Below are 10,561 nucleotides of genomic sequence, written 5' to 3'. Positions count from 1 at the left end.
CTCCTCTCCAAAACAATCATCAGCCGAATTGCTGTCATTTTTGTCATTATTTTACACAGTGAAGATGTGACAGCAACAGGGCTGTCACAACTGGACAGTATCGGATCCTTCCCATATTTTACAATTGACTTCACCACAGACCTCTTCCAGTCTCCTGCGAACATTCCATGCTTCCAGACCTCATAAAACTCAAGCAACTTCTTTTGGGCTGCCTCAGGGAGATACTGGAGTATATGATGGCTTCCCATATCCTGTCCTGGGCTGTAGTACTTGTCCTATTGACAGCAAGTTTCAATTCAGCAAACGTAAAGTCATCATCCATGGCAATCTCAAACGCCTCTTGTTTGTCAAAAATCTTCCCACTGTTCATCAAAATACACTCTTGTTTCTTAATATACTCATCCCCTAAATTATCTGGTCTGTGTCTTTTTCTAAATGTATTTTGCAGAAATTCTGCCTTTTCTTTGTCTATTGCAGCCAAATTTCCATTTTCCACCAATACTGGAATCCGGTTATACCCTCTGACACCATTCATTTTTTTCAGCATTCTCCACACCACTCCCAGGCCAGTTTCCTTCCCAAATGTTCAGTAAAATCCCTTCCAAGCTGTTTTTTAGCATTCCTAATAACTCTCCTTGCTATTGCTTTTCTCCTCACAAATGCTTCAGGAAAGCTTCTTGCATTGACCTGCGTGGCAAAACACAAAACGCCCCTCTCCAGTCTCTGATGGCCTCTGATCATTCCTGTGTCCAACAAGGAATATGTTCTTACCAGCTCTGCTGGACACCTGCTTGATGGGCAGGTCCACACAATCCAGAAATTACACTCTGTTAGTCTTCTTCCATGGTACTGCCTAGAGACAATTGATCAAATGATTTCTCACACTCAAAAGAATTTTCCCGTTTCCTCTCTTATAACAACTTTTAGTACCACGACTCATAATCTGAAAGTGAACTTTGTCCCCTACAGTACACATGACTAGAAAATGATTACTCCCCATAGCATCAGCTCTTACATCCCAGCTACAGTCCAGCAAGTAGAACACAGATAAAAGTCAAGTGCAGACAAGAACCACACCTTTGGCATTATCCACTCATATCTCTCTTCCATCATTTAAATGGACTAAATCAGATTCTTCCAGACACTTATCTAATGCAGTCCCATTCGTCTTACTGCCACAAAGACCAGCATGTGCGTTAAAGTCACCACAAAAAGTAATTTTACCAGAATTAATTCAGAGCATTCTCCACAACATTTCCACAGACTGGATTATAAAAGCTCATAATTTTGATACCTCCATGTGGATAAAAAAATTCAATAATTATGCATTCATTATTCTTTGGAGAAGGCAGAATTCTTTACAATAAACCTTCAGAACGGTAACACCTCTCCCCCACTGCTCTGTGTTTAGCCCACAAACTCATAACCCTGAATATTAATCAATAAATGTGATTGCAACAAGTTTCTTGTACACAGATAACACCCAAGGGAACACCAAAACAGATTCTTAAAATTCCTCTCCGTTGAGTAAGATACTTCATGCATTCCAATGAAAAACTGTAATCTGATAGGAAAATATCAATGTCTAGCACCCTGTGTAGAATTATCTTCCACCACCAGCCCATTCCCTCTACAATCATCCCCCAATTACCCTCCACCACTAGTCAATTCCATCTACTATCATCCTCCAAATACCCTCCACCACGTCGATTCCCTCTACAATCATCTACAATTACCCTCCAACAGCCCATTCCCTCTACTATCATCCTCCAATTACCCTCCACCACCAGCCCATTCCGTCTACTATCATTCCCCAATTACCCTCCACCACCAGCCCATTCCGTCTACTATCATCCTCCAATTACCCTCCACCACAAGCCCATTCCCTCTCTATTATTCGCTATTTTCGCCTTCCGAGCTCCTTGAGCCTTTTGTAAAACTGGGCAACCTAAGTAATCCGCTTCCTCGAGTGGTACGTACGGTCAGTGCTGAGGTGTGGATCAGAAACATGGACCCTGAAGAAAGCTGACATGACACGAATTAATGCTTTTGAAATGTGGTGCTATCGACGAATGTTGGAGATCAGCTGGGTAGAGAAGGCTTCAAATGAAAGGGTTTTGTCCGAAGCTGATAGACCACGGATTCTGCTGGAGAAGATCATGAAGGTAAAAGTTGCTTATTCTGGACACGTTAGGCGGAGAGATAACATCTTGTCGGACTTGCTAAAGGTGGACGGAAAGAAACGAAGAGGAGGACAAAGAACAACGTGGCTGGATAACATCAAGGATTGGACCACGCTAGACAAGACTGGGGATGTTGTGGACATGTGTCGGGACAGAGCGGCGTGGAGGGAAATCGTCGGCCAACTGGGAATTCCAGATGCACCCTAACCAGGACGACGGACTACCGAGACAAGCAGCTCTCTGAGCATGCGCACAGTTGCAGCATCTCGCCTCAGCACCGACATCGCAATCCGCATATTCCTGTTCACCTCCGCATTTCGCACATCGCTATTTCCCACCACGTGAAGCAGAAACACGCCCCACCCTTTGGCATTTACAAACCCGCAACGGTGGAGGGTCAACCCGTCTGACAGATTAACTAATGCAGCCTAAACATACTTTTAACGGTAGCCATTCAGCAGAAAAACACAACATAACAGGGAAACCCTTCCCTTTCTCTCCAAGTCTGTAATCTCTTAGCCAAAGCTACCTTACCCCCTCTAAGGTTGTCCCACTATCCTACACACACAAACACACACACACACACACACACACACACACACACACACACACACACACACACACACACACACACACACACACACACACACACACACACACAGACACAGATCTGAAATGACACCCGAACCTCGTTTTCCCCACCAATGTACTGACAATTTTGCTTCCGTCCGGAGTCTGCATTTTCAGTATTTTCTCCTGTTGTTTCAAATCAGCACACGTAGTCTACTCCCGCTCATTGCTCTGACATATTGCTGACGTTACCAATATCCTTCTGAATATCCTTAGATAATCTACCGGGATGAAGACGCTTATCACAAAAAAGATATAAAATTAATCATTACCGTGAACTCGACAGCATCTTCTATCCCAGTCCTTCTTCCCTTACCGGGCGATCCTCCTCATCCAAACCCGTCCCTCCGGACTCATTTTCCTTTTATTTCTTGCCAAAATCCATTCCATTCTATCACTGAACTCCCCATCTGAATTTCCCATCATCGGCTCCTCTCAGTCACATTACAGGTGGTCAAACCGCCGGCACCCGTCGCTGTCGCCCCACCACTCTCCGGTTGTCTCCCCCTCGCCCTGTCACCGGTCTTCCAGAACCCAGTTCCGATTTCTGGTCCGAGGTGTCCCCCGGATCTCCCCGGCTCACCTCCTCAATTTACCGCTTCGGGCCCGGGTACTCCCCACTCACGGCTGATTCCAAGGCGCCGCCTGCCGATGGGTGAGGGAATGGGACTGCGCATGTCTTCAGCTGTGCACTGTCAATCAGATCTAGGGGCGGAGCCTCACTGCGCATGCGTTCGAGCAATTCATAGGTCCACTTGGATTGTTCTCTGCCAAGTGTCCCTTCGCTTGTCTTCTCCACACAGTCATGCAGACATACTGAAGGAGACGTGCTCACAGCAATAGCCCCGGTTTAATGTGTTCGGAATGACGGATTCGGGACACTGAGTGTAACTCGGAACGGCGCTTTGATACCGACTCGCTAAGGGAATCTCTGGGGAAAGAGGTTGAACCCAACGGCCCATGTTCTCGGGAAACTCTCCCGTCCCATAGTCTCAATGATCACTTCAACACCTTATATTTGAAGCAGGAAACGGTGTCCCGATCGGGTGTCTCCCACATGACAGGCGGGGTTTCTCACCACTATACTAACGAGGAATATACAAGAATATGGAATCTGCCGCACATTTTCAGGGTACAGAGTCACCCTGACGTTTGTTTGTTGAGTGTGGATCTGGCGCTTTTCACACATCCCCTTCTCACTGTGTAACTGGAGGGGTACCGGGATTCTTTAGCGATCCCGTCACTTACTGTGATCAAGGGCTCCCATCAGCGTGCGGTTTGAAAGGACAATTCCAATCAGGATTTGTTTATCCATTTGGTGATGCGTGAGGTAGGGAAGGATCCCATTAGTAGGGTCTACGACTCGGTTCTAACTCAGTCTGATTCTTGGAGTATGCCCGCTGTGGGTTGTATAACTCCGGTTTGTTGGTGATGGCGACATTAATTTGCGGGAACAGGACCTGCAGCAGAGTGAGGAATGTCCCGACAGACAGCAGCTCGGAGACTGATGGAGTCACACGGAACTATGGAAGACACCTCACTACTCAAATCCTTTGCAACATCATTGAGCGATGGTGGTATAGTGGTGAGCATAGCTGCCTTCCAAGCAGTTGACCCGGGTTCGATTCCCGGCCATCGCAGGTTGTACAGTTTTAGACTACAGAACAACTAAACCTCTTACATTGACACGGTCTACGCGGAACTCCAAGGGCCGAGTAATGAATCACGCTAATTGACGCTGCGAGTTTAAGATTGGTTCATTAGTTATCGTTCACTGTGTCGTGGATCAGAGATGGAATTAACGTCGCTCAAGAGTTTCCCGTTAAATCCTGTTCTGACTCTATTCCGCAAGAATGGACACTTCACAGGAAGGATCGACACGATTTATAAAGCGTTGCCCGGACGTTGCCTGATCAAAGTATTTGAGCTTTCATTGGGATGTCAGAGCCTGAGAGGAAACTTGACCGAATTGTGAGGCAGAAAGTTATGAGAGACGTGGGCAACACGAGTGAATCTGCAGATGCTGTAAATGAATAAAAACACAAAATGCTGGCAGATCTCAGCAGGCCAGACAGCATCTATGGGAGGAGGGAGTGACGACGTCTGCCAGCATTTTGTGTTTTTATGAGAGACGCAGATTGGGCAGAGTCAGAATTGGTTCTCAGGGTAAGGATTAGAAATTCTAGCGGGAATGAATGTAAGGTCGGAGTGGGAGACAGTTTAAAGAAGATGTGCGGCTCACGTTTTCAGACGGAGTGGGGCGGGTGCCTGGAATGGGCTGCCAGGTTCAGAGACGGAAGGGTGTACGATGTTTTTAGATAGACACATGAATATGTTAGTGTGCAGCGACATGGATAGAGGCACAAAGAGAAAATCGCAGGTGATGGAAATCCAAACAACACAGAAAATGTTGGAGGAAGTCAGCAGGTCAGGTGGCACCTGTGGGAAAAATAGAGTGGACGTTTCGGGCCGAGTCCCTTCATCCCGGCTGGAGAAAAAACGACGAGGAATCAGAGCCAGACGGTGGGGGGGGGGGGAGGAGGAAGAAACACGAGGTGACAGGTGAAACCAGTGGGGTGGGGGTGTCTGTTAATTAAAGACCTGAAACTTTGATTGGGGAAAGAGATACTGGGCTGGATAACAGGGAAGGGGAGAAGGCCATGGAAGAAAGAAAAGGGGGAGGAACACCAGAGGGAGGTGACGGACAGGTAATGGATAAGGCCAGAGATGGAAAAGAGAATGGGGCTTCGTGAAGGAGGGGGCATTACCGGACGTTTGAGAAATCGATGTTCATGCCATCAGGTTGGAGGCTACCCAGACGGAATATAATGTGTTGCTCTTCCACCCTGAGTGTAGCCTCATCGTGACAATACAGGAGACCTCGGGCTAATGGGCTATTTCGTCGGCATTGGAACGGGAAGTGGAATTAAAATGGGTGGCCACTGGGAGATCTCGCTTGTTCTGGTGGACGGAGTGTAAGGTGCTCACTGAAGTGGATTCCTAATCTGTGTCGGGTCTCACCGATATACAGGAGGCCACACTGGACAAACTGGACACGGTAGATGATCCTGAAAGACTCACAGCTGAGGTGTCCCCTTACTTGGAAGGATTTCTTGGGGCCCTGAATGGTGATGAGGGCGGATGTGTAGGGGCTCTTGTTTCACTCGCAAGGATGAGGGCCAGGAGAGAGATCAGTGGGAGGGACGAACACACATGTGATTCACACGGGATCCCTGCAGAAAGTAGAGGGGGGAGGAAAAATGTGTTTCGTGGTGGGATCCCGCCGGAGATGGCGGAAGTTACCGAGAATTGTGTGCGGGAGGCGGAGGCTGGTGGTGGGGGGGGGCGGGGGAGGTAGGTGTCCACAAGACAAACCCTATCCTGGCGGAGGGTGCGAGTATGGGGTAAGGGCAGACGTGAGCAAAATGGGAGAGATTCTGTTGAGGGCAGCTTTGATGGTGGAAGAAAGGAGGCCCCTTTCTTTGAAAAAAACACGATATCTCCTTGCATGAACCTCCTGCGGACACGGAGGAATTGAGAGAAGGGACTGGCTTTGTTACAAGTAACGGTGTCGGAAGAGGTGTAGTCCAGGTTGCTGTGGGAGTCTGTGGTTATAACAGGCATCAGGAGACAAGCTGTCTGCAGAGATAGAGACAGAGAGATCGAGTAAAGGGAGGGAGGTGTCCGATAGGGACCAGGTAAACTTTTGGGCTGGGTGGAAGTTACAAGCAAAGCTGATGAAGTGGACAAGTTCCACGCGGGTGCAGAAAGAACCGCAATGCTGCCGTTTATGTATGTAGTACAGGAAAGGTGAGGGAGCGATATCAGTGTTGGCTTGGAACAGAGACTGGTCCACGTAACCGACAAACAGGCAGGCACAGCTGGGACCCATGACAGCGTCCGTGGCTACACCGTGTGTTTAAAGGAAGTGGGAGGACGTTCGGCCGGAAGGAGGTGAACGGTGGTAGAGGGCAGCTGGCTGGGTTTGTTATCCAGATGGAAGCGGAGAGCGGAAACCGGTGCGGGGGGTGTGGAGTTGCTGGACGTGTATTGGCTTTGGACATCCATAGTGAAAATAAGATGGTCGCGGACCGATGCGGGATGAAACCAATTAGACTCCAACTGAATGACCAAATTAAATCAAAACCATGACATTAGACCCGGCAAGTCGGTTAGTTCCAAGGATGTCCCTCGAGGCAACACACACTTATGGACAAAGAGAAGCGGACCTTACACACTCATCGAACCACAGAACATTACAGCTCAGAAACAGGCCTCTTGGCCCTTCGTGGATGTGCCGAAGCAGTTTTCTGCCTCGTCCCACTGACCTGCACCTGGGCCACATCTCTCCAAACCCCTCTCATCCATGTACCTGTCCAAGTTTTTCTTGAATGTCAAAGTGATCCCGCATTCACCACTTCATCTGGCAGCTCATTCCACACTCCCACCAGTCTCTGCGTGAAGAAGATCCCATGATCACATGATCCCTTTAAACTTTTCCCCCTTCACCCTTAACCCATGACCTCTGTTTTTTTTCTACACCGGCCTCAGTGGAAAAAGCCTGCTTGCATTCAGTCTATCTAAACCCATCATTATTTTATACACCTCTATCAAATCTCCCCTCGTTCTCCTACACTCCAGGGAATAAAGTCCTAACCTACTCAACATTTCTCTGTAACTCAGTTTCTCAAGTCCCGGCAACATCATTGTAAACTTTCTTTACACTCTTTCAATCTTATTAATATCCTTCCTGTAATTAGGTGACCAAAACTGCACACAATACTCCAAATATGGTCCCACCAATGTCTTAAACAACCTCACCATTACATTCCAACTCTTATACATGTTACGTATCCCGTAACTGGGTGTCTTATCAGCAAAGATAAAAGTATCCATTGGAGTCTTGTGGTACTATTTTCAACAGTGTTTATTAGTAAAATATACAAATCAATATCAATGCAAATATACAGATAATACATTAGCAATACTAAGTCTAAAAGTGTGGGTATAATAATAATCAATAATAAACAAGATCTATCATTGGCTAGTGGATAATGAATTGTCATATGTGAATATAAAGTTCAGTTTAGTTCATGCAGGCTCAGGTAGTTGTTGGTTGATGTGATGTGTTGGAATTGTTGAAGAGAGAGAGAGAGAGAGAGAGAGAGAGAGAGAGAGAGAGAGCAAACAGTGACGGCTATTGTCTTGCAAACCTTCCTTTACGATCTTGATTCGTCGATGTGTTGTTGAGGCCATTCAGGTATGACCCCTCTGTCCTTTAGCTAGACCGTTCTTCCGTTGTGGACTCGTCACCCAGGCAAGGGTGCACACAGACACAAGCCCCCACCACCCTCACTATAAACACTGTGCGTTCAAATTGACCGATCGATCCTTTGTTCGGTCCCCACACTTTCTCGTGGGTTTCTGATGCTCACTAGTGTGTCTCCTGGTGTGTCTGAGGGGTGTCTCCCCAGACCTCACTTTTCTCCCTACTCACAGGGTCTCAGGTGTCAATCAGTTTTGAATGGCTTAGCCCATCAAACCAGCCCACTCCGGCTGTCCACTGAGGAATTTTAATGAACAGAATAGTACCAAGTAAACAACCCTCTCCGGAGCCGTGAGTCTTACAGGAGTCATAATATGGTGTCTCGCCCCTGTCTGAAGCAAATGTTCCAGTCCCAGTATGTTTTGTTCCATCTGTTTCTCTCTCATTAACAGCTTGGCAACAGTAACAGTTTGTAATTATCCCAAGGGAGGTGTCATGGGCAACCCCGCGCCCTTCTGCCCATCAGAGCTGTTCATCCTTCGTAACATACTCAATACTTTGATTTTTCAAGGCCAATGTACCAACAGCTCTCTTTACAGCTCGATCTACTTGTGACACCACTTTTAGGGAATTCTGTATCTGTACTCCCAGATCCCCCTGTTCTACTGCATCCCTCGGTGTCCTACCATTTTCCTGACAGAAAAATATCATGCGCCCCAGGTATTCTCTGTTTTCCCTTCTTCTATCTAGCTGAAGGTCCAAGCTCATGGGTAGCTTCAACTCCGCTGTTCTGTTGGCTGAATGGTGTCCGAGTACAATAAGATGGACCCTTGACCTCACAATCTACCCGTTATGATGCGGCACCTGATTATTTACCTGCACTGTGCTTTCTCTGTCGCAGAGACATTATATTCTGCATTCTGTTATTGCTTAACATTGTTTTTTCTCAATACACTGTGGAATGATTTGTACGCGACTGTATCTTGGTACGCGACAACAAACACTTTAAATGCCCCTGAACGTGGTGAGGCAGTAGCAGGAAAGCCAATGTGTTTCCCAGCAACGCACAGCTTAAGCTGCTGAACCACCATCGTCCCTGGGTGGGCTCGAACCACGAACCTTTCGGTTAACAGCCGAACGCGCTGACCGATTGCGCCACAGAGACAATCCGTAAAAGGCTTCAATAAATGGTCCACTCCAGCTTTGCAAGATGGTGACTAACAATTGATGCTGTGACCCGGCTTTTCACGGTCTACATGAATGGTTTGCAACAGAGGGTGACAGACGACATAAAACTGAAAACGCTGAAAACACATATGTTTTGAAAGGCAGGTTTTGAAGCATATCAGCTCTTGTCTGAATGGTGACTTGGATCCTCTCTAATTCACCTACTGAAGCAACAGCAGATGTGTCTCTTTGGCTCTTCACACAACTCTGGAACATCTGGACAGCAAAGAAGCAAACATCAGGATGAATTTTATTGACTACAGCTCAGCATTTAACACTCAAAACTAATCAGCACACTGCAAGACATGGGCTTCAATACCCACCTGTGTGATTGGTTCCTGGATTTCCCCAGTTGCAAACCACAGTCAGTTCGGATTGGCAAAAACATCTCCTCCACAATCTCTGTCAGCACAGGAGCACCACAGGGATGTGAGCTTAGCCCCCAGCTCCACTCACTTTCGACCTATGTCTGTGTGGCTAAGTACAGCTCCAACATAATATACAAATTTACAAACATGGGGGATCTCCCAGTGGCCACACGTTTTAATTCCATGTCCCATTCCCACTCTGATATGTTAATCTATGGCCTCCTCTACTGTCGAGATGAAGCCACATTCAGGTTGGAGGAACAACACCTTATATTCTGTCTGGGTAACCTCCAACCTGATGGCAGAAACACTGATTTTTCTAACTTTCATTAGTGCCCCTCCGCTTCTTACATCATCACCTATCTATTTATTTATTTATTGTTTGCTTATTCATCCATCCATCCACTTATTTATATATTTATTATTTATTTTCGCCCTTTTCCCTCTTTTTTCCTTTTTTTCGCTCTCTCTGTCCCTTTCACAATCACTCCTTGCCTGCTGTCCAGCTCCCTCTGGTGCTCCCCTACCCCTTTCTTTCCCTCAGCCTCCCCTCCCATGATCCTTTCCCTTCTCCAGCTGTGTATCCCTTTTGCCAATTAATTTTCCAGCTCTTAGCTTCATCTCTCCCTCTCCGGTCTTCTCCTATCATTTCGAAACTCCCCCTCTCCCTCCCACTTTCAAATCTCCTACTATCTCTTCTTTCAGTTAGACCTGACGAATGGTCTCAGTCCGAAACGTCGACTGTACTTCTTCCTATAGATGTTGTCTGGCCTGCTGCGTTCACTAGCATTTTGTCTGTGTTACAAGTTTACTCATTGCACTACTGTTGTGAGCTGTAACAAAGGGAGTTATAAATTATCATACAGGAGGGAGTTCGAAAATTTGGC

General features: G+C 46.9%; 2 non-coding genes across 2 annotated transcripts; one reads left to right on the top strand and one right to left on the bottom strand.

The window, feature by feature from the left end:
- Positions 1-4,381: 4,381 nt before the first annotated feature.
- On the top strand, positions 4,382-4,453 carry trnag-ucc (transfer RNA glycine (anticodon UCC)). Its single transcript has one exon. It is a non-coding gene; the product is annotated as a tRNA-Gly (tRNA).
- Positions 4,454-9,170: 4,717 nt separating this feature from the next.
- Positions 9,171-9,244, bottom strand: trnan-guu (transfer RNA asparagine (anticodon GUU)). Its single transcript has one exon. It is a non-coding gene; the product is annotated as a tRNA-Asn (tRNA).
- Between the last annotated feature and the right edge of the window lie 1,317 nt (positions 9,245-10,561).

The sequence above is a fragment of the Hypanus sabinus genome, chromosome 31, assembly GCF_030144855.1.
Source record: "Hypanus sabinus isolate sHypSab1 chromosome 31, sHypSab1.hap1, whole genome shotgun sequence".
Taxonomy (NCBI): domain Eukaryota; kingdom Metazoa; phylum Chordata; class Chondrichthyes; order Myliobatiformes; family Dasyatidae; genus Hypanus; species Hypanus sabinus.
This window is presented reverse-complemented; position numbering and strand designations above follow the sequence as displayed.